Source organism: Sinohyriopsis cumingii, chromosome 14 (assembly GCF_028554795.1).
Source record: "Sinohyriopsis cumingii isolate HCF-2022 chromosome 14, ASM2855479v2, whole genome shotgun sequence".
NCBI lineage: Eukaryota > Metazoa > Mollusca > Bivalvia > Unionida > Unionidae > Sinohyriopsis > Sinohyriopsis cumingii.
Window position 1 is genome coordinate 46,399,767 of NC_142974.1, and position 26,611 is coordinate 46,426,377.

Consider the following 26,611-nt stretch of genomic DNA (forward strand, 5'->3'; position numbering starts at 1 on the left):
CAAATAGATATGAGAATGTCGCGTTGATTATTTTTTCTGTCGCACGTTGCACCGATGCTGGATTAATACTAAAATATTTTGCAGCGGCGTTCATCGATGTAAATGCAAGTTCCTCGCCTGTTTTTCGATTTACCGATTTAACCGCCTTAGATGGTCGCCGTCCGCCACCGGTATTACCAAATCTTGAATTTTCACTCGGAGTGACCGCTCGGAGATTGGATATCTTGTTGTTAAGTTTATTTCCATCGATGTAGTCAATAACAAGACTGATTTCGATAGTTCCGTGGAAACACTCGAATATAAACCTGTGACATAAATAACTCATGTTTCTTCTTTTCTTGTTTTTATTGATGGTAAATCTGAGATATCCAAATATATCAACTTTACCAACAAGTTTCTTTGTTCTGATATGTCTGACGATACCATCCGATGATGCTTCGTATCCCATGATCGTTGGATGAGATTTGAACTCGCATGTAATTGTTGATTTTGGAATCGCTGATTTTGGATTCATATATAATAATCATATGTCTAAATCGTTATTTGCCTTGAATCGATTAATATAATCTTCTTCACATGTTATAACCGACGAGGATCTTTTTTCATAATACCGACGCAATTCTCGATAATTTTTTCCTCCGCAGGCTAAACACAATCGAGTTTTTCCTCGCGTGCCAACTTGACAAACTAAGCAACGTTGTGGTCCTTTACTACCACGCCGAATCGCGTGTATATGAGCGCCGCAATAATCGCCTCTGCAGGATTTATCACAGAAATTTGTTGAACCGATTAGTATCCATTTGCAATGCATTATTATAATTTAAACATTTGTCTAAAATATAATCATGGACGCATTTGATCTTGATGAGGCAGAATATATTATACCTGAGGTTGACCGAGCGAAGAGAGAATTTTTCGATGATGGAGCGGTTCACACTTGGTCGACTTGGAAAACGAACTCTGTTGATGCTACGATGAATCTGGAACGAGCCAAGAAAATAATCGAGCACATAAAAAACGAGCATAAGGAAGAGCGATTTATCTTTGGAATAAAATTTATCGCACAAATGCCCGATGATACTTGGATTATTCGTGATAAACGAGATCCAGTGCGTGGCGGTAAGAAAAATGTTGTTCTCGATAAAAACTCTAAGCATGGATTGTTACTGGGGATCGACGGTCCCTATTACGCTAGGGCATATCCATCTAGTGCAGTTGTTTATGGTATTTACCGGCTAAATAACAACCCGGACGTGAAAAATCTACCTGCGATGAAAGAATCACCGATGATAAATTGCGTGGCTGAGCGTGTCATCGAACATATGAAAAACGCTCGACGTGGATCTGGTTTGACCCAGTTGAGGCTGAATAAAATTTACGCATGGGCAAAGACTGTCGCTGATGGTGCATCTGTGGACGATGTAGCTGCGTTGAGCAAGAAACTTAAGTTTCCAATTACCGTGAAAACGTTATCGGGAGAAATATTATATTCATCGCCGTATAGATCTCGAGGAGCGCCAATCGAGATTGTCGATCACAACTCCCACGCGTGGTCGCAGTCGGTAATGATATTTCCACGAGATCGTGTGGTTAAATTTTATCCCGTGGAATTTTCCACGGTAGATGCCGCGAAGGACAATTCCGATGCCATGTTTAGATTTATCAAAAAATTAAGCGCATCTGATCCAATATCGATATGGTTATTCTCGAGCGAAGAAAGATACGATCAATTTATTCTGCCATGCGGCGATATTTACCGGGATGAAATATTACACGAGTCGATGAAAAATCTCGCGGTGAAATATTCGTCGAATCCCGATCAATTACTGACAAATTGCTTTACAATTCCGTCTGTGGCCGCTCATGCCGCTAGAGAGAAAAACTCGTGGAAACCTACAAGGAACGAATTCCTCGCTGATATTCAACTTAGCTGTATCGAATACGGCCATGGCGGATTGTGGAATACCAAATACAATTTCGAAGATATGATCTCCGTTGACATGAGCGCGTGTTATCCTGGAAGTTTCCTCGGTTATGGCGATTGTGCAGATTATTTTGCTAAATTTGGCCATCCTACCAGCGAGATGACAAGAGTAGCGATTAACGGGCCGTTACCTGATTTTGCCATAACCGGATTCGCTTGTGTTACGTCATTCGAGTTTGCTGAAAATTTGCATAAAATTTGCTATATTTGGTTTGGTAGGCATTTCTCTCAGCGTCGTTGGGTCCCTACGGTGTTGTTAAGATATATGCTGGATTCATCGATGTTAGTGTCGTTGACAGTGAGCGAGGCGATTATATCGTATAGAAAGCAGACCGATGTGTGGTTACCGACGGATTGTGACAACGCGAAAGATATAGGAAGAAAAATAATTGGTAAATTTACTCAAGGTGGATCTGTTGATCATAAACACCGACACGCTAGATTATTTATCAACGACGCCGAGATGGATTTTATAATCGCCGATACGGTATCACGAGGAATATTTTGCAACAGAGAGAATATTATCATTGACGGAGCGAAGTTAGGTACCGTGATTAGCTACCTTGACGGAGAATCGGCGCAATATACACATTTGCGGTCGTCGATGCTCGCTTATGTAAGTATAAATTTACTCTCGATGATAAATAAATTTTCTGATATCGCGGTAAGAGTCGCAACGGATTCGTTTTATATCGATAAAAAATATCAATACAGGCTGGAAAATTTAATCACCGATGGTAGCTCCTGGGGAACTTGGAGGATAAAAAACGAAGATATTCTAGATTATTGCGAAGATGCCGATGTTGAAGATTGTGATAAATTTCATCGAGATAAATTTGAAGATTTTTCCAAAGCCGCATCTGCATTTGACTCAATTTCACGCAGTAAATTCGTTTACCTAAATGGACCTGGCGGTAGCGGTAAAACAACGCGAGCAATAAACTTATTTGCAAATTCTGACATGATTGTGTTGACTCCGACTCACAGATTAGCGCGAGAAATAAAGCAGCGCGGAGTTGGTTCTTGCACATATCACAGTTGTTTCAAGTACAGCGGTGGATCATGGGATTCGGCTCGCATGGGAAATAAATATATCAATAAGATTATAATATTTGATGAGATTTGCACAGTGAATTTGGATATATTAAAATCGATCTTGGCTTGGCTGGAAGGGAAAAATACCGCCGTGATAATGTGCGGAGATCACGGCCAACCTGATCCTATCGATGGTGAATCGCCTCACGAATGGCTCAGAAACTTCGTTGATTATTATGAAGAAATCGACGCCGATTATAGATCGACTGATATTTTACTGACCGAATTTAAGAAATTGATTCGACTACAACCGAATAAGATTCAGTGTGACGTAATGAGAAGAATAATCGACGAGACTCCGATGAGCGATTTTCTAAATTTGTGGCGTCCCGATCATCTAATCGTTGCTAGTAGAAAAATTATTCGTGATATTATTCAGGAAATGTTATTCAAGCTGCATTGTGAGAAATTTCCAACACTGCAGGTACCGTTATGCTATAGGCCACCTAATACTAGGCGACAAAATATTAATATTATTTTGCCATGCGGAGAGGAAAAGATTTTGGTCCTAAATGATATTATCTTCGTTGATATTAATCTTGTCAATGAAGCGCTAAATGCAGAAAAATCACCGTGGAAATTAGGTTACGCAACAACGATACACTCGTCACAAGGATTGACCGTAGATGGTCAAGTTTGGATCGTCGATGACAGAATTTCTTGGTCAAATTTGGTATATTTGGCCGTGTCGAGAGTAAGAAAATTATCTCAGTTAGGACGAATTCGAGTAAACTACATCAGTGACGCTGGCGGTAGTTGAGTATCTTCGGGGACTATTTGTAATTCTTCTTTGGTAAATCCGCGTTGTGGCGCTAACGAATCTAGGATATAAATTGCTGGTCTTCCAGATGATCTTGTTACGGCGGATATTTTATGTGTTGTAACGCTCCAGGTTGGGTCGGTTGCTCTTTTTCTTCCTCCTTCGGCCTCACCTTCTTTATATAAATATCTGACCGTGACACTACCTAGTGCAGGTTGAATTGTGGAATCTCGCTTCAAAGGTGTATTCGATTTTGTAATTGCAATTGCAGGTTTCATTGCTATTGTTCGAGTTACTTCGTTATTTAACGCGTTAATCACATGAGGCAATCTTGATACCCAATCGTGAGATCGATTATTCTGAATAAATTCACGCGCGTACTGGTATCCGAATAATCGTTCTGCAAGCGTTTTATTGAATCTTTCGACGATAGCTTGATTGTGATGAACACCTACAATACCGCGACGGATTTTGACATTATTCTTTTTCATCAATGAAGTAACCGCGCCAAGAAATTCTCGACCTGGATCAACCTGGAGAAGATTCGGCCATGTTAACGGGGATCGTGAATAAATTTCGTTAAATGCCTTGGCAATTTCTGTTGCTGTTTTATTCGATAATGGCTCGGCTTCTTTATACCTGCTGGCGATATCAACGACTGTCAAAACGTATTTGTATGTGACGCCGTCAACGGTATCGTGAGGAAGAAACATAAGATCCGCCTGATGAACTTCATTAGGGACACTGACAGTGAAACTTGCATATGGTATTTTTTTAGGTGGAGGGAGATATATTTGCCAAATTGCCTGTTTTGATAACCACGATTCAGCGACGGATTGTTTTACTTTAGCGGCTTTAGCGAGTTTGGCAATTGCTGATTTTCCTCGCCAGAATCCTCGCGGAGAATAATATATCTGCTCCATTATTATTTACCAGCACCGAGTACTAATTTACCTTTCATTGCGCCTTTTATCAACCAGGATGCCAATTTCTCTTTGAAATTTTTATTAGGAATCGCGTCTAGTGCGTGAATTAGCTTGATATCAGCGAGATGCCTTTGTTGTAAATCCCCGCTGCGATACGCGAGATCGTGGTAGTAACAAGCGTTATCGATGGCGTTTACCGGATCTTCACCTTGCTTTGGTTGGTTATTATCGTCGAGTCTTATATCGAGCCTCGTTCCGGGTCCACAGTAATTGTACCCTGGTAGATGCTTCTCTCCGGGATATTTCGCACAGGGCAGCCCAGGTAGATTTTTCATGGAGGCGGCAATGTCTCCTCCGGTTCTAGTTTTTTTTTACGAATCTAAACTTGCGTGTCTTGCAAACTTTGCATTCTCCTGCAATTGCGTTTCTGTTATTGCGTGTAACGATTTCGGTTGGATTTATCGTAGCTGTGTGTGTGCGACACTTAACACAATATAGATCCATGTATTTTAGTAACATGAATGTAATTGATTTTTCAGCCACGAAACGACGCGAACAGGTGAAACATCATGCGGTATTACCGAATTCGATTAGAATGATAATCATTGGCCCGTCAGGATCTGGTAAGACGCAGTTGTTATTGAATTTGATCATGCGATGGCTAAAATGGGACAAATTGTATTTGGTTGCACCATCCGTTGACGATCAGCGATGTTATCAAGTGCTAAAAGAATTTAGCGACAATACCGACGAAGGCACAATCGAATTCATCACAGACATCAATGAAGCTCCATCCGTGGAGAATTTGGACGGCGATGTTAATAATCTTGTTGTATTCGATGATGTTATGCTGGACAAGCAAACCAACCCGGCTAGGATATTCTCGCATGGCAGACACAAAAACACCGATGTTATTTACGTGACACAGAGATATACGCAGATTCCAAAGGTGATCAGGGACAATTGTAATATCTTGTCGGTATTCAACGGCGTAGACACACACACGCTGAGAAATATTCATCAGACCTGGTGTAACGGCGACATGGACATAAACAAATTCAAAAATCTATTTAGCCGCGCTCAGGCAACACCGCACGGTTTTATTACGATAAATCTTCACGATCCACGAAGTCGGTATCGAATTGGTCTCGATCAAATTTATTCATGAGAAAGCAGCCCAACCATGCAACAAAAAAATTAACACAAAATCTTATCCCGAATTCTTCTTTTTTCCTGTCCTGGACGCTAATATTTACTAACACACCGGCGCGACCAACCGATGCATCCGGTCTGAAATGCACGAAAATTAGCTTCCGTAGAAGGCGTTATTTCTGCTTTCTGAGGCTTCTACGGAGAAGGTTCTCGTAGGAAGCTTTATTTGGTCTGGAACGGAAGGTCTGTACAACTTCCCTGCTGCTGATGCTTCTATTCATGAATCGATATGATCAAACCAGACAATTCAATTTTACGAAAAGATGGCTCTGTAGTATCAAGTCCAGTGGCCTAAGGTAGGTTTAATCATTTGGAGCTTGCTGTTGACAAGATCATTTCATGAAGCCTTCCACTTACTACGTACCAATTTATTTTATACCATGTACAAACTGAGTGTACGGTATTTTAAAAACAGAGGGTTGTAAAGATATATTTTAGCAGCGTATTATGCTCTTTCATTGTCTTTAATACTGACATTGTTGTTGTGTAACCAACAGTATACAATATTGTAAGAAGTACAAATCTCGGTATGTTTAATGAGAATATTGGTAAATAACGGGTTTTCTAACTTCGTATTGAGTGGTGACTGGAGTATTGATAACGAGTAGTAGAAAAGTCTAGAGTTTAAAATAGTTTGTTTCAATATATTTCAAGACAATGTATATTGTCCTGATTTGGACTGAAAATATCGATGCACTGTTTTGCAAGCGAATACTTGTGTGATTTCCACTAAGGAAGGCTACAGCACTCGCTTCGTCATCCTTTGAACAGTAATTTAAATTTTTGTTACATTCTTAAATTCGGAGATAAGTTCCTTTATGAAGAGTAAAATGCTGTGGGTTGTTTAAATAGCGACAGAAAAATTGTTGCTTTTTGAAAGGTACATTTTGTACTGTTAAGGCTGGAAGACATTCTAATGCTAGTGTTAGGTATTACCTTTGGTCTATTTTGGTATATTGGTTTGTATTTGGGTTGTAAAAGAGACGCAAAAGCCGGGTTCAATGGTTGGATCTAAATTGTAGGGCATATTGTTAAGATGATATGTCTACGCAATGTAATAGAGGTGGCTTATTCGCTTCATCCAAAAGACGTTCAAATGCGTCGTACTGCTTGATGGTAAATTTGGCCAAGATTCCCAGCATGGTCACACTCCACTGCCACATGACCCTAATCCAGTTTGGTTCCACTAAAGATTCGATATATGTTAATATCTACTTTTCCATCAGCACTCCTCTCAATGTGTGCTACTACTTTAAGTAAATCAAGGGCTTTTACGCATTTAGCCTTCAATTTCGTAATGTGTGGAATGAAGGTAAGATTTCTGTCTGAGGCACTACCTAAAATCTGTTTCCTTAATAGCTAGTATAATTGTTCTGTCCAGCGTGAGATTAGTATCATCTGTTTCTTTGTCAGAAGGAAGTACGGGGTCAAAGTTTTGGTTCCTAGGCCTGGAGCCGTCTTGCGTACATTAAGTAGCTTCTTCTGCATCCATGTCTTTAAAGTAGCCAAAAATAGTATGCGGCTTTATGGCGACATCAGACTCCTTTTGGTGCCTATTTAATTGTTGTTTTTGTTTTTCTTAGATCATTTTGGTGTTGTGGCAGTATTGAGTGGTGTATGTGTAGAGATTGTGTTAATTTGAGGTTTATAATGAGGGATATTCGAAGATGTTGAATTTGATCTTATTCGGGCCTGTGCATCCTTTGTTATCTTGGGACTGATCTTTAGTTCTACCATCTTTCTGGCCTCTGGAAACGTGATATTGAGGTGTACTTCACCCTCTGAATTTATATTCGAGTTTTCAGGTTTCGCTTTCCTTTGAGTTGGTATGGTGGGGTTTTTCGCAGTCAACACAGTGTGGATTGTTTTAACATTCAGTTTCCCGATAGAAAGAGTCATTGCATATGCCATACATAGAGCTTTGGAGCATTTGTCTTCGTGGTGTCATCTGACACTTGAAACATCAATGTAAATTTGTTGCGTTGTAGAATGATTTTAGTGTCCCGCAAACGTCCACCACGTTTGATAAGGATTCTTCGAATTTCAGTGGCTACTTCATTCTTCATACCTTCTATGTTTCGGTTGCACTCATACCCATCAGGTCGAGACAACGAATCACGCCCTTGGATGATCATAATCATAATAAATCAATATGTTAGCTACCCTATCTTATAGGTGAATCACTCACGTGTCAATGAAATTTAGAAGTGAACATTTGTTAACAAAGGACACTGCAGCATAAACAGCAATTATGTTCAAAATATGTCGAGTAGTTTTAAAGTCATGAGCATTTAATTGGTTTATTGGGTGTAACTCACCACAAACATTGGATCTTTTCTGACTTAAATGCCAATATAATTTAAAATATAATGTAGTTTTCCTTTTAAAATACTGCATTCGTTTTTATTTTAGTTTCAATTATATTCATTTTAGAAATAATGCAAGTGGACATTAAAATGAAAAATAATAAAATTGTCGAAAACTTAGAAGTTTTAGTACAGTTTTGAAGAAATAAAAATAGGTTGGAGAGTTTGTGAACAATAAACAGACCAAATCGCCAGTTTCAATTATGTTTACTTAACATTTCAAATACTTGTAGTGGCATGAGAATAAGGTTGATCAGTTATAGTGAGGTTTATACCATTACATTCTTTTAAATGTTAAATAATTTACATTTCAAGTGTGTCGCCGCTGTAATTACCTAAATAAACATCTGATGCAAGTAAGTTAGCTAACCCATAAGTTTATCATTAATATAAAAAGAAAAACAAATACTAATGGAAACGAAATGCACTGATTGATTGTAATGTGAAAATCATACAGACAGAAACATTCATTTGAGAGCGAATAGAACACTAAAAATTAACGTTGCATGCCGTTAAATGCCAGCAGAGAATATATTCATTCATAGATAAAGATAATAACAAAATTAAGATTGAATTTTAACAGAACAGTTTATTATCGAAGCAATTAGAAAAAAGAAGGAAGAAATCAATTTGTATTAGAGGTATGTTCCGTTGATATTATTGATTTATTGGTAATTCGATTGTTTTATTACATCATTTCAATGCAGTGTGTTATAGTTAAACAAGCGTATACATCAACTAAAATAAAATTTGGATGCGATCAAACAAACAAAATTTCTAAATACAGTAAGACACAACTAAATATAACATATTCATCTTTTTAAATTTAAAACTGTAAATTATGCTAAGCGCAGAGAATATGTATCCATTATCTTGTTTCATTCCTCTTTGTCATATATACAATGTAACCTCTCTAAATCAGCCATCAAAACAACGGGAGGCATACGAATGGATAGCGGATATGGTTGCTGAGTCGAATTAAAATAAGTATATAAATGTAAAGCATGGACAATTAATAAAAATACAGAAGGTAGGTGAAATATCTAATGAGGATGCTCTTTCAATTTTTACATTAGTATGTACTAAGCAGATTATTAATACAGCATTTGAAATCTGTGTTTGACAAAAATCAGGACTGAAAGCTAATAAAAATAAAAATACTGCAAACCAAATTTATGAATAAAAATCCAACAAGAACATTAATATGCATTTTAGACAACGTTGCTCAGAATTCAAGTAGTTCAGATTCTAAGTAAAAAATATTCAACCTGAAATGCTCTGCAAGTATGTGCATGAAACTACTAAAATGACAGGTTTCTTGGTTTGCGGTACATTTCAATAAGTATGTGCTCTTTGAATAATGTTTAGAGAATGTGATGTATAATTAAGTGTAGAAATAAATTCATATTATAAACGGTTAAATGTCAAACTAGAAAAAACAAGGCAAAGCAAACGGAAAGCAAATATAAATTTAAAACAAAACAAAAAATAAAGCACGACTAAGCAATTGAAAATAATAGCATGCTTCTTTTACATTTTTGAATTCACACTAATACACACAAAAATGCTAGCATATTGTGTTAATCTAAGAAAAACATTATATTAAAATTTTATTGGTAATATAGAAAAGCAAAATCATATTATTATTAATATGAATCTGACATTAAATTATTATTGGTAGTTTAACTAATTTATTTGACTGTTCCAATGACCATGACATTTTATTCTTCTTGCGGCTATCGAAATTATCGCTTTACTAGATGGTGTATCCTGACGTGATTTTCTTCGATGTGTCCGTTCCGTAGTGATTTCTTGGATTCTAAAGAGAAAAGAAAAATATCTTATTAAGATGGATACAGACTTTGTGTACTTTTATCAAGAAACATTTGGTATCTATTTTTGCTGTTGGCTGCAATTTTGAAGAGCGTTCTGCTTCAATAATCTCTTTAAACTGATATTGTACTTTTAATGTTTACGTTTCAATATGTTGAATTATATTTAGTACTTATTACAACATGAATTATTACGCTACCCCACTAATCTTAAAAAAAAATATTTTATGAAAATCAAATGGGTCAGAAAATGTAATATGAACACCAAAGGTTATTGAAGAGATACTTACAAACAAAGCACGGTATTACAATAAAAGATGTGCGCGTGGCTTTACACATTAGCACCAACTTCATAGTTTCTCACTGCAATGCCTGTCCTGTGTAATTGTATTACGATGTTGATAAGAAATTATATGTTTCCTGTCAAATTTCAATATGGCCTTGCTTAAGCCTCATTGAGAGGTATTCTGAGTTTTTTCATATGTTTGCCTTTGTTTGAAGGCCTGGAACGCATCATAATGCATATCCGAAACAATTTTAGTTTTACAGAAGTCGGAGGATCTCAATTGTCTGACTTAAAAAATATATTCGCAATAGATGTATAATTTTTCACGTGTAGTTTAGACTTGTCTGAATCTCCAGCTTTTGTTATTATATGTTAACGACAAAGTCTGCTCTCTCTCTCTCTCTCTCTCTCTCACATATTCTAAATCCACCATGTGTCTGCATAGTTTAAGCGCGAAATATATTGTTCAATTTGTATGTTTCCTTAGAAAAGAAGTGACTAAATGTCATAGTTATCGTTGCAAATTATACAATTTATGATACAGGGTTTTGGCACACATGTAAAAGTTTGGATTATTGAGTGGAGTATCATAATATTCTAATATCTTCAAAATTATTTACTGGCGAACTCACACCTTAATTAACAAATATAAACAGCTTGGCGATCCCTACAACTTGCAAACGCAACTTTATTTACTTACCTTTCTATACTGGATGACCGCACTCAAGGCAGAAAATTTCATTTTCAACCGGTTTGTGACATTTTGGGCACTGTGATTGATATAAAAAGTCAAAGTATATATGTGTCCAATTTTAAAATGCTGAAATATTAATATTTTTAAAAGGAATACAACTTATCTATGCTGACATAGACGGAATGACATCCGATTAAGTGATCAACGTTTACAGCGTCGATTGTGATAGAAAAGTTGGAGAGTGTCCTTTAACAGTGACACCAGTACTGTTTTCTAAACAGTTAATTTCCAGTGTTGAACCTTGTGTTTTAAATCCTTCAATACATAGTATTTTCTGCTCCAGTGATGTCCAGAAATATATATATGCCGACCTTTCATTCGTTAGTGATTTTTCCAAATGTTTAGATCTACATATTCATCTATGTGTAGGTGAACATTTCAATTAAATAGTTGTGGTGTTAAGATATTATGCAGCCCATCAAAGAAATAGGAAGGACAAAATAAATTGTTCTCAACGTTAACACAAGTAGCATCAACGACTTTCTTGACGGAGGATGGAAATTATAGTTATTTATTCAAGTGTGGTTAATCGTTAATTCGTTTTATAATCAAGGAACGTTATCTACGATGTTGTGACTATTCACATTGCCCTCTGCTAATTTATATGCATTTAATTTATTCTTGGTGGTAAAGTTTGCCTGCACCAACGGAAGAAAATTTGCAATTGCAAGGGGATAATAAAAAGAGTTTATCTTGAAGTCAATTGTTTTTTTATATCGCAAAAGATACAAGACCTAGACGAGAAAATTATTCTATCATGATATTTTAAATCTAAAGTTTTTTCAAATGCGTGATTCATAGAAGTATTTAATATTCACGGATGATGAACAATTAGTACTTTCCCTGCAAATGATGCGGAGACAATTGTGTTACATTTTTCTATCTTGTAGAAATTGTACAATGTTGGAGTATTTAACGAGTTCCATCAAATTAAGTACATATGAACTTCAACCAAATAAACTACGACGAAGCACTGGATATGTAGATACGAAAGATACTAAATCCTGGTTCCGCTAATATCAATACTCAATATAACGTGTTATAGTTTTGAAAATGTGCTAAACATCTCAACATATAAATATCAAACAGTAAACAACAGAACATAAGCAACAGAGTGTAATATCTTTAACAAGATGGATATAGTAAATTACATACTAGAGATAAAAGCTGGATTAAAGGGCTATATGTTCCTTATGCTATGCATAGAGTCTATCCGAAGTTTCGATTGGTATAATATATCATGAACTGATGTTTGATAAATGCAAACGACACACTGTTGTAAGATGTTATATGGCTTGGAAAGAAAAGATCTAATTTTCATTAAACGTAATTGATCATGATGTTTTCTTTTACCACCGTATAATTACAATTAGATGGTCTCAAACGGTTTGCTAAGCTAAAAGGTTTGTCTGAATAGGACAGAATAATAGCCATCTGACAGTGAAGTCTAACGCATGTAGTTAATTCATATGTGTTCCTATTTAAGTTTGAAACGTAGAAAAATAATGTATTGTTATTTCATCTTCGTAATCAGTCATTTCATCAATAATGTGACGTGAGATCCACACAAACGTGGTATAGCAAATATGAATCTGAAATATATTAAAAAATATTACAAATACATTAGTTTAGCAATGTATAATAAAACTAGTTGAAAACACTAAATTGACACATTTAAATTGTACGCGTATATCCGTAGTTTCATAGCGTATTCGTAAAATTTGATGCTGTTGATACACTAGTCAGTGTAAATACAAATTACACTCAGGAAAAGTATCAACTCAAAATGCTGAAGACACTTTACCCTAGGTTTACATATATCATTTTTAGGAAGAAAAATACAACGATACAAATGTGCTCATTTTTAAAATCAGAATTATTAATTATCATTATCAGTTAAATTTCCCAAAGGCACTAGACACAATTTCAGTAAATACGAGTGTTATTTTTATGTTCCACAATAGATTCTTGTGAAATTTCTTTTACGATTTATTCTTAGAACAGAAAACTGAATTGCAGCTAAGGATGACTAAACGATTACATTGTAAAAATCGTTTTTCCCTGTTATAAAGTTAAATTGTAATAATGTTCTATATTATATAAAGCTGTTGTTTATGTGCCACCACAATACATACAAACGATAAACATGATGACAATTCATATGTAGTTTACATCGAAGTGGGTAGGTTATGTGACATCATTCCTTAGATGAGAATTCTAACAATTTGAACAATTATATATATATATATATATATATATATATATATATATATATATATATATATATATATATACCTTCGAGTACATGTTTCCAAGCATGTTGTTCAAAAGTACAGTGCTATACAGAAACTCTTCGGTAGTTGAATGTATTGGACGATGCGGCCTGTTAAAATGTTTAGCATTCACCTAGAAAACAGTTTGTCGATCTTATTTCTGTATTTGGCATGATGGATGACTGCACTATGATCTTTGAAACTCAGCAGGCAGTATACTGTAATCGAAAGGGCACAAAGACAAGTCAGCTGCATGCGGTCGTTAATTTATGATGGACTGCGTCAACATATTCCCCATAGACAGCTTTCATTTCAAAGAAGATTCGAATGATAGTAAGCACAGACCCCATGCAACCATGGGCTATATACTTCCTAGAAGAAGCATAAGGAGACAGAGCTATTCCACTGCAGAGTTGGAAGAAATCTCAAATGATCATCTGTCATAATCAAGTAAATTTTAAGGCGCAAATCCCTTCATCTATGTCGCCCAAGATAAGCAGGGGCAGTTGTGTGTTACAAATGTAGCTTACTGATATGTTTTTTTATTAGCACGACTAACAAGATGCGTCGACGTAAGAGCTATTGAAGATGCAATTCTGCTAATTCCAATACAGGCCGTTTTCAGATTGAAGATATCTTATGGACTACCAAAGACAGAGGTGAATATATGGTGCCGATTTCTGCTGCAATCCATGAGTGGTCAGCAGTGCGCCTCGTCCTACAGCAAATCCGTCAGAGCAATGCAAATGTGGCTGGCTCAAGTTGAAAAATGGTGACTGCTCTGGGTGTACTGCTTTCTGAGAAAGCAACACAACCAAAAAGCGTGCTATTACTGGATATCAACTTGATGCATCGAATTTATGAACGACTTATGCAAATTTCAGTACTGATTGCAGCTAGTGCGACCCTTAAAAACAGAAACATAGTTGATACTTGACAGGAGGCATGAAAATAAAGTTTTACCAAAGACTGAAAGCACATTGAAATTCGTCGCTCGATTATGTCAAGACGCTACAAGTAACACCCGGTATGTATTAGAAAAACCTCTCCAAATCTACGGCGACTTGTACAGGGCATGTTATCCTTTGGTCAGCCTAACCAACAATGCATTCACAATCAATCCAGAAGTCCCGCTGTTTCGTTGCAAAAATGGATCTTTCTCCACTTAGGACCTTTGCAAGTACTACTTTTCTTTGTCAAGCGGAATACGATAAAGATTGGTCTCCTTGCAAATATGATCGCCATTCAGACTATGGCTCATATATATGGAGATAATTAAGTCTGCAAACTTTCATGTGAACAATAATATTCCCTTTCAAAACGTGACAAGGTGGATACGAACATGCTACTGAGACATTGAAGATAGCACTTGAATGACGAATTCTTCTTTCAAAAAGCTCCTATCTCATACCTTTTAAAAATATCAGCTTATCCGATTCTAAACTGTTTCCAGGCATAAGGGAAAATTTGATCACCATATACTATTTCCAACGACTTCTACCTCAATCGTCGGAGAACCTTACACAATATTACTCATTTTTAAATTAACTGGACGCAAATAACTTCAGCGAGATCTTACCACAAAAACTACAAATACGTGAACCGTAGCCCCAACTGCTTCAAATGTCACGTACATATACTTACTTAAAGACAGAATGTATGTTCATCATCAATTAGGTACTTACCCTCTGAAAGTAAAGAAAACGTACAATTAGTGCTATATCAATTCTCGGAAACACTATATATTACAAGCATTTGTTGCCTTATTGCTAAGCCAATACTTAAGTATGAAATACGTTCACATCTGATACTAAGTTAAAAATATGTTTAAGTGCAAGGAACATTGCAGCGGTGGAATTAAAGGTTCTGGCATTGTGCATGGATAACTTGTGAACCTAATTTAAAATGACAATTTGGCACGTAATAGGTCAGCTATACATCTCTAAGAAAGTGTTGATATATCATATTAGCATCTGCAGTGACAAATATTTCAAAATGTGCAAAAGCGATCCTTAACAAATGGACATATCTTGGAAGATTAATTTGTTTGACTTCTGATTCATCGCATGTCAATGTTTTGTGTCTAAAATCACATTTCTAAATAAATTACATATTTCTGAAAATTGTAATATGTACATGTTTAATTCCTTAGATCCTTCAAATCAAGACTATATCCTGAAGAACTGCCACACTTAGATTGACTGACTGATTGATTGAATTTCACGGCGCATCAGCACTGTTAGACTATTTAGCGTCATACAAAAGTCACATTTAGAATAAGTATGCATATCAGAATTTGAAGTCAATATGGTTCAATATTGTTGTGTTGAAAAGATTACATTTCCATGGTAACTTAATATGTGCATAGATAGTTATCTTATTTAATCAATCACTGCATAATTACTGAATTTAGTTATCAACTGACAAGTCATGCAGAATTTGTTGCTTTCTTTTAATTGAAAAAATTCGGAGATTTCTTACTGCGTTGAGAAGAATAGTTCTCGCCGTTTTACATATGTGTAGATATATGCAATATTTATATACACGTAAGGGCTTTAATGTAAAGATGGTAATTAGTGACTGTTATAATCACTTTTAATAAGTTAAGTTTATGTTTTTGTAGAAGAGCTTTTCCTGATGTCGGCAAAAGTTGATTAGAGTGATGAACTGACTTCCAAATCGAACTTAGCGGCTATGGTCATTTATGAAGCTACAAATACAAACCCTAACACAAACATACTTTCACGAAGAATATTTATGTTATCACCACTGTGAAGATACTAAAGAGTAATATCTAACACCCATATTAAATCCGGATCAATATGATTATACACTGTAGTTGAAGTATTTCTGCGTATTAAAATATTGCTTTGCATCGCTTAATGGGGACCAATAAATGCAGAAGAGTTCCGTGTTTGTTTTATTAACATAAACTGCTGGAATAATAATGTACATTTACTTCCTTAAGGTCAGATGATATATTCAACGTGAATGTAGCTAGAAAGTAAACTTACAAATAGTGCTTTATAAATCGTCAGAAACGCTATATATTAAGGCATTATGTTTTATTATCTACTACGTCGTTATGTGCCAAACAACAACGTTATGTTCACGTCGAAGAAGAACGAACGATAAACATAATAGTTTAAGTCTACCAAAATGTAACGCAATGATCATTGTTGTCTCAAAAGTCAAGTTGTGGACATCCTGCCATCAGGAAAGATAATTTGTTTCCAAACTGTCTCTAATACATTACACAAAAATATTGATACACAACAGTATTATCTGCAGTGCCAAATATTTGTTCCCCCTGTGGGTCCGGAGTTGTAAAATTGGCCCGCCGTGCCTCACTACGTGTCGTAAGAGGCGACTAAGTAGAGACAACCTTTTTGCCGAGGGTTGCGTCCCGTGTCGGGGGAGGAAATGATCCTGGTAGTTGAGCAGAAGATCTCCGATGCAATACACAACGTTGGCCTCTACTTCTTCTAGACGGGTGGTCAGAATGGGCCAGGTCTCGACAAATCGGCTGGTCACGCGGAGACCTAGAAAGTCTTTATTTACTCGCTCACCTTAATCTTCCTTCTTTTATCTCTCTTGATACCACAGTTGCCCCTACAGTCTATTCCTTTAGCTCTCCCTTCCCCAAGTCTTAGAAGACTTCCTGGAAGGTGGTGGCTTAACGAATCAATCAGGAGGTAATTTTACCGATCATAGAAAGCGGTAGCTTCACGGGTCAATCATAGGTAATTTTATCGACTGAGTATAGCATCGGTGTATCCCTGGCACTTGAAAAGTGTCCCCTTGTTGGGCTCCATGGCGGATGGGGAGCAAGGGTGCTGAATTGTAAATAATCCAACATGGGAATTCCAAACAAGTTCAACATGAACGTCAAAAACTGTATTAGATTCGGATGACGAACCATAGTTATACAATCTAAAGATGCCTCAAAACCGCTTACCGTAGTATCCCCGTTTGCATCAAAAAGACAATCACAGGATCGATTGGCACACCAAAAAGTGTCACAAAGTTGAAATCGGGTTGCCTTTTGTTGAGTGTGAGCAACGAGGTCAAACAGAAAACATCGAGAAAATGAAAACTTTCTTCGATATTCCAGTGAACTCATTCGCTCACGCAATATTCAATACATTTACAAGCGTGATTCGCTGTCGTGACTTGGCTGGAGTCGTCGATTCAGATATTATTGAAGGAATGAAAAACAAAGGTCTCACTGCAGTCTGGAGAATACGTATAAAACGTAATAACAATCTCCAGGACACCGATACTATTGTACTCACCTTCAACAAACCAACAGTACAAAGAGTGATAAAAGTTGTCTTCTTGCAAGTGAAGGTCGAGATCTACACAAGGAACCCCCTTCTATGATATGAGTGTCAGAAATATCGCCGTCACGAAGACGGCTGCTCAAAAAGCCAAATATGTGGCCGATGCGGATACCATTCTCATCAGGAATCTGATTGTAGAGCAACTCCTTATTGTGTCAACTGTGGAAAGGAGCACAACGACATTTCCAAGATATGTGATACTTGGAAACAGGAGACGGAAATACAGAGGGTGAAGTACACATGTAACATTCCCTATCCTTGTAAAGGCCAAAATAGCCCATCCTGGCCCATCCTTCTCCACTGTAGTTAAGAACAATCCCAAAACAACGAAGGACGCTCAATCACAGGCAGATTTACCCGATTCAACACCAAGTTATAATACCCCCCATTACCAAGCACAGAAAAACACGGCATCTACTCAAACAACCTTAAATAATACCCCAGCACCGAAATTACCAAAGAATAAAAACAAATCTCAATGAAATAGGCCGCAAAAGGGATCACATGGACCCATCAAAGTCTATAGCAGGTTTGGAGACATTGAGTGCATGGATGCAGAAGAAACTGCTCCTTGCGTTCAACGTAGCTCCAGACCTACCAACAAAAATTCATCCACGTACTTCCTCTAGAGACATAACCACAAAGACTGCCTTCGCGAAAGATCTAACCTAGCTCCACTATCTGCATGTACATTTACAATGAAGAACACCATCATACAATGGAACTGTCGAGAACTTAAAGCCAACTACAATGATATTCTCCTCCTTTCAAACTAACATTATCCTACAGTATTGCGCCTTCAGGAAACATTCTTGAACGGTACTTATAACATCACACTTAAAAACTACTCCATGTTTAACACTGACTTAAAAAATGTTGAAAGGGCCTCAGAAAGAGTTTCTGTTGTTGTGAACAATAGAGCCCCTCATAGCTTTATCCCTTTAAACACAAATGTGCAAGCTATTGCTGTAAGAGTCACTCTACATCGATCGATTAACTTTTGTTCTATTTACATATCTACAAACACCAACCTAGTACCAAATGAATTAGACAATCTTGTTCAACAACATCCAGCGCCCTTTGTTTGACTTTTAGATTTTAATGTCCATAACATTTTATTGGGATCAAACCAAATAAGTGACAGAGGCCACAAAGTAGAAGAGTTCATCTCTTGACACCATTTGTGTCTATATAACACCAAATTATCGACATATTTACACCCAGGAACGGGTACATACACTTGTGTCGACTTGGCAATTTGTTCTCCTTCGCTGCTTTTGGATTACGAATGGAAGGTCGCTGATGACCTTCGTAGCAGCGATCACTTTCCAATCTATCTTGAAAATATCAAATCTACCATTGCTGATGCAATTCCACAATGTAATATAACGAAGGCCGACTGGGCTAAGTTTGAAACACTCTCTAAAACTAGGATGAATGAGGATACAGTCTTCAATGTTAATAACCCAATTCAACATTTTACTTCTTTGTTAATAGAGATTGCAGAATAATCCGTTCCCAAGTACACATCGAACTGTAAAAGAACCCAAAGTCATTGGGTCAATAAGGAATGTAGGAAAGCCATTAGTCAACGCCGAGAAGCATTCAGAACATTTAACAATTCTCCCACGCACGAAAATTTATTAAATATCGTATTTTCCGGACCACAGCTCGCCGCACAATCAAAGACAGTAAACGAGCATCATGGAAGAAATATGTTTCTTCTTTAAACTCTCGTTCCTATTAAGAAGGTTTGGGACACTATCCGCAAAATAAACGGAAAGAGAAAACAATTCTCTCCGACATCTGAAGCTGAATAATAACAATTTTAGTTCAAAACGTGAATAGCAAATATTCTTGCTGACAGTTTCTCAAAAAATTCCTCATCATCTAATTATTCAGAAGCCTTCCAAAGATTAAAACATCAAAAAGAAAAGTCACGTTTAAAATTCACATCCAACAACTCGGAAAGTTATAACCAACTGTTCTCAGTATTGGAGCTTAGGGAGGCTTTAGACATGGCCCATGATACATCTGCTGGGCCTGACGAAACACATTATCAGTCTTTGAAACACCTTCCAGAATCATCTTTAACAACTCTTTTGAAAATTTTCAATGATTTATGGATTACTTGTAATGTACCTATGATTTTGAAAGAAGCAACATTAATACCAATTCCCAGACCAGGTAAAGACAGCAGAGATCGTACTAGTGAGCTATTGCACTGACAAGCTGTGCGTGCACAACAATTGAACGAATGATCAATTCTCGGATTGTATGGTACTTGGAAACTAACAATTTAATATATCCTTTCCAAAGTGACATTTGTTATGGTGGTAGCACCAATCACCATATGGTTAGACTGGAAATATTTATTCGCGACGCATTTATCAAGAAGGAACATTTAGTTGCGGTTTTCTTTGATTTAGAAAAGCATATGACACGACATGGAAGTACGGGATCCTACATGACCTGCACTATCTGGGTCAAAATGGCTGTCTGCTCTCCTTCATATCAAACTGTCTCTCATACAAAGAATTAAAGGTACGCGTGGGATCTACCCTCTCAGATTAGCACGAGCAAGAGATGGGTGTTCCCCAGGGCAGTCTCTTATCTGTGACGCTTTTCAACATCAAAGTCAATAGCATCATAATATGTTATCGATCAAAGCACATGTATACAATTGAAAGACACCTACAACAAAATATCCATAGATTCAAAATTGGGCCACGGCGAAAGTTTTCAAAATCTCCAAATACAAAACCGTATGCATGCATTTAACCTCGGGCTGGACCAAACACCTATTCCATTTGTTGAGGAAACAAAGTTTTTAGGTATCATCCTCGACAGAAGATCGACCTTTATTACACACCTAAAGAACGTGAAAGCTAAATGCTGGAAAGCTCTAGATCTGCTTCAAGTACTAGAGCACACTGACTTGGGTGCTGATAGAAATGTCATGCTCAATTTATATAGAACATTTATTCGTTCCAAACTGGACTTTGGTTCCGTTGTTAATGGTTCAGCTAGGAAGTCTAGCAAGTCATATTTGAAGATGCTTGACTCAATTCAGCTTCAAGGAATAAGACTCGCTCTGGGCGCATTTAAGACATCCTCGTGTGAAAGCTTCCTCAATGAAGCGAACCAACCACCATCATCAGATTGTAGAGAAATACTTTCCGCACAATATGCTCTCAAATTAAGATCAAACCCTCTGAACCCTGCATTTTGGGCTGTTGTTCAACCCACATACAAAGCCTATCACGAAAATAAACCAAATGCATACCTTCCTTTGGCATTAGAATATCATCAAGCCTTAACAGTAAGAAAATTGACCTTTGTAAATCCAGAAAATTATCATTTCCTTAACACCTCCTTAAAGAGCGAAAAGTACTTTTTACCTTACACGATGAAAAAATCTGATACAAACAATTCCATCTACGACAACTTTTATCATGAACTCCTCACCGAACTGAAAAACTACACAAGAATTTCTATTGACTGATCAGAAGATGCGGAAAAGGCTGCTGCAGCCTTCTTTAGTGGAAAATCGACAACACAAGTTCGCTATCCAAATGGCATTTCAAATTTTTTCAGCCAAAAGATCTGCAATATATCGAAAATAAACAATATCAGTACTTCAGTCACTACACAATAACAAAGAGAACACCTTTCTAACCAATATTCTCGTAAAAAATACTGAGCTGAGTACCTCCCACAGTATAATATACTGTTGATTACCCAGTCATATTGGTAATAATCGTAACGAAAAAGCAGATCTCGCTGCTAAAATGGCCCTATCCCTCACACCATCTGATTTTAAAATACCGTATGCTCATTTTAAATCTATTTTCAAAGAGTCTTTACGCATGAAGTGGCAGGCATCATGGAATAATGGAGTGAATAACAAACTAAAACGTCATCAAGAGAACTCAAAGAGAATGGACTTCTTCCTACAGAACCATACGTAGAGAGTAGGTAGGCATTGCCACAATTCGAAATGGTCGTACGCAAATAACCCACTCCCACATAATAAAAGGCAAAGACCCACCAGAGTGCGTTTCTTGCAATGAACCAATCACTGTTAAGCACTTTATGCTATGACGGTTCCACATGCATCCTACGCGCGATCAGTATTGCAATGTGCATGGAATGAAGGAACGTGTTGTTACAATAAACATCACTAGCATTATTTAATTCCTGAAACCTGTGAACATTTCCTCTAAGCTATATCTTGTATGCCATCACCTTGAACATTTCTATGTAATGTTTTACCGTCCATAATTTTCAACAACTTTTCATTTGTCTTTATTAACATATACCATTTACATTCAGCGTTAATAGGGAAACTTTACATATTACCATTAACCAACAAATCGTTCTACTATTAACACTTTGGTTTTAATATCGCTGGTCGATATAAACTTATGTATGGCGCTAAATAGCTTAACTGTGCTGGTACTACATAAACATAACAATCAATCAATCAAGCATTCAATCAATCAATCAATCAATCCTAACCGCTCAGTTGTATTTCTATAGACAAATAATATTTGTCATTACCTGATACAACTATGACTATTTTAGTGTGTGAAATAATACACGCCTTTGATCTTTGCTACGAGCACGCATTTTTTTTAGATGAACTATCACATATAAGAAAGAATTATCCATCTCAACATTAATAACCAGCAACGTACAATCAAGTTTTCTTGAACATAATATCTCCTATTTTCAAGACACGAGAATATGGGCATCGGTTCGATTTTCAACATGTCTTTAACTACATCAGTCATTATTTAATTACCGCTTTTGCTATGACAAAAAGTAACGTTTAGTAATGTTCGTAGTCTACGTTTATAAATTATAATACACATCCCTCTGTTGAACTTGAACGTCCTGTCATCATGCAATGACGAATGGTGTATTTGAATTGAAATTATCTTCGGTAAAGCAGAGGGAATGGAACAAATTTGCATGAAAATGATTATGATTAATATCAACATATTTATTTGTTAAATGTTCATAAATCTTCTAAACTGATACTCGTCTGTAAATTGCATGCCCTGCAAGATTACTAAACGTGACTTCGTTTCCGACCTACAGATTCTGAAATCTGTTTCTGTGAATGGAATCAGCTTTCCGAACTGTTTTACAATATGTGTAGATCTCGGTAAAATGTTATGATTTTAAAGGCCTCTCTTTAAAAATAATAATTCTAGACTGTCGTAATCACTCTTAACCATTTATATTCCTATGAGTTGTAGAAGACGTCTTTCGTATGTGGACATAAGTTAATTCGGGTGATGAACCAACGTGCAAATAAAATATCAAAGAGCAGGCCCTTTATGGATTTTCTCAAAAATACAGACACAGAATCACTTTCATGAGAAAACGTACTTTGTATCAAAACCTATGAAAAAATTAAACATTAGCATGTATCACTGTTGGTCAGATCGTTATCATAATACTTGGTGGAATAATATTTCACCTTATAGTACATATTTTTAACTATATGTTATCTTCAATAATCCTTAGGGCTTTACTCGCAACTTTGTAATTCATGACTGGTCTGATCAATTTTAATCATTTCACTTCAAATTTGATTTATAAGAGATTTAAAACTTCTAGGCAAATGTTTATTAGGGTCAGAAACCGACCTTAAATTAAAATCTCGAGGATATTCTACCATTTGAATTACACATACATATACAAACAAACTTGTTTAAAGATCTTGTCCTTTTGCATCACCCTTCTCAAGAAAATATCAATCTCCAACACAATTGACAACTACCTGATACTCATCTAGTTCAGATCGCCAACAAATTCAGAAGCGTTCCATGTTTGTTCCAATGAACCTAAATTGCTGAAATTATTACGTACATGTACGTACTTAAAGTCAGAACATATGTTCAGGGTGAATGTATGTACTTACCATCTGAAAGAGAAGAAAACGTACAATCAGTGCTTTATCAACAAAATAAAATAATGTCTACAGCACATTCGGCCTTTTCTCTAAACTATCTATCTGTACCACATAACGGCATATGTTTAAGTCAAACAAGTATATAAGATAATAATGATATTTCAAGTCTAACACAAAGTAGAGCAAGAAATATTGTGGAGTTGGAAGTATAGTTTTGGTCCCCATGCCATGATAATCTGTACATTTCATTGGAAATTATAACCTGGCATCAAATGGCCTGCAGTATATCTTAAGAAAGCTTTCACACATGACATCAATATCTGATTTGCCAAAAGATTCGAAATGTGCTAACTTAACTTTGTTCCCAAATAGACATGTCCGCAACATTCTTTCGTGTGGCTTATATGTCTCTCTTAACTTCTAAGTTTTAGTTCTATAGGCAAATCACATTTGTCATTACCTGACACAACTATGACTATTTTAGTGTGTCAAACCTGTGTCAAATGCTACACTCCTTTGATCGTTGCTACGAGCACACATGTTTAGATGAACTGTCACATATAAGAAGGGATTATTCATATCACCATTAGTAACCAATAAGGTGCAATCAAGTTTTGTTGAAAATAATATCTCCTATTTTCAAGACACGAGAATATGAGCATCGGTTGGATTTTCAACATGTCTTTAACTACATCAGTCATTACTTAATTACCGCTTTTGCTATGACAAAAAGTAACTTTTAGTAATGTTCGTAGTCAACGTTTGTAAATTATAATACACATCCCTCTCTTCAACTTGTTGGTTCTGTCATCGTGCAACGAAGAAAGGTGTGTTTGAATTAAAATTATGTTCGGTAAAGCAGAGGCAATGGAACAAATTTGCATGAAAATGATTATAATTAATGTCAAAATATATTATTGCTAAATGTTCATAAATCTTCTAAACTGATACTCGTCTGTAAATTGCATGCCCTGCAAGATTACTTGACTTCGTTTCTGGCCTACAGCTTCTGAAATGTGTTTCTGTGTACGGAATCACCTTTTCAAACTGTTTTCACAACATATATGTGGATCTCGTTAAAATGTTATGATCTTTATGGCCACCCTCTAAAGATAATAATTCTAGACTGTCGTAATCACTCTTAACCATTTCTATTCCTATGAGTTGTAGAAGACGTCTCTCGTATGTAGACAAAAGTTAATTCGGGTGATGAACCAACGTGCAACTAAAATATCAAAGAGCTGGTCCTTTATGGATTTTCTCACAAATACAGACACAGAATCACTTTCATGAGAAAACGTATTTTGTATCAAAACCTATGCAGGAATTAAACATTAGTCTGTACCACTGCTTGTCTAGATCTTTATCATTATACTTGGTGGAATAAAATTTCACGTTCTAGTACATATTTCTAACTATATGTAATCTTTAATAATCCTTAGGGCCTTACTCTCAACTTTGTCATTCATGACTGGTCTGATCAATTTTAATCATTTCACTTCAAATTTGATTTCGAAGGGATTTTATACTTCTAGGCAAATGTTCATTGGGGTCAGAAACCGACCTTAAATTAAAATGTCGCGTATATTGTCCCGTTTGAAGTTACACATACATAGACAAATCTTGTCCTTTTGCATCACCCTTCTCAAGAAAATCAACATCAATCTCCAACAATAACGACAACTAACTACTGTTCGGATCTATAAGATTTTATATTTTGTCAGATATATATCTGTTTATAATATCACTGAAACTCATCTAGTGAAGATCGCCAACAAATTCAGAAGCGTTCCATGTTTGTTCCAATGAACCTAAATTGCTGAAATTATTACGTACATGTACGTACTTAAAGTCAGAACATATGTTCAGGGTGAATGTATGTACTTACCATCTGAAAGAAAAGAAAACGTACAATCAGTGCTTTATCATCAAAATAAAATAATGTCTACAGCACATTCGGCCTTTTTTCTAAACTACCTATCTGTACCATATAACGGCATATGTTTAAGTCAAACAAGTATATAAGATAATAATGATATTTCAAGTCTAACACAGAGTAGAGCAAGAAACATAGTGGAGTTGGAAGTATAGTTTTGGCCCCCATGCCATGATAATCTGTACATTTCATTGGAAATTATAACCTGGCATCAAATGGCCTGCAGTATATCGTAAGAAAGCCTTCTCACATGACATCAATATGTGATTTGCCAAAAGATTCGAAATGTGCTAACTTAACTTTGTTCCCCAATAGACATGTCCGCAACATTCTTTCGTGTGGCTTATATGTCTCTCTTAACTTCTAAGTTTTAATTCTATTGGCAAATCACATTTTTCATTACCTGACACAACTATGACTATTTTAGTGTGTCAAACCTGTGTCAAATGCTACACTCCTTTGATCGTTGCTACGAGCACACATGTTTAGATGAACTGTCACATATAAGAAGGGATTATTCATATCACCATAAGTAACCAATAAGTTTTGTTGAAAATAATATCTCCTATTTTCAAGACACGAGAATATGAGCATCGGTTGGATTTTCAACATGTCTTTAACTACATCAGTCATTACTTAATTACCGCTTTTGCTGTGACAAAAAGTAAATTTTAGCAATGTTCGTAGTCTACGTTTGTAAATTATAATACACATCCCTCTCTTCAACTTGTTGGTTCTGTCATCGTGCAACGAAGAAAGGTGTATTTGAATTAAAATTATGTTCGGTAAAGCAGAGGCAATGGAACAAATTTGCATGAAAATGATAATAATTAATGTCAAAATATATTATTGCTAAATGTTCATAAATCTTCTAAACTGATATTCGTCTGTAAATTGCATGCCCTGCAAGATTACTTA

At 36.2% G+C, this 26,611-nt stretch overlaps 1 long non-coding RNA gene across 1 annotated transcript; it reads right to left on the reverse strand.

The window, feature by feature from the left end:
- Positions 1 to 8,912: 8,912 nt before the first annotated feature.
- Positions 8,913 to 22,242, reverse strand: LOC149783694 (uncharacterized). Its single transcript, XR_016413650.1, has 2 exons — positions 11,162 to 22,242; positions 8,913 to 10,162 (listed from the first exon to the last, which is right to left on the reverse strand). It is a non-coding gene; the product is annotated as an uncharacterized LOC149783694 (long non-coding RNA).
- Positions 22,243 to 26,611: the final 4,369 nt, after the last annotated feature.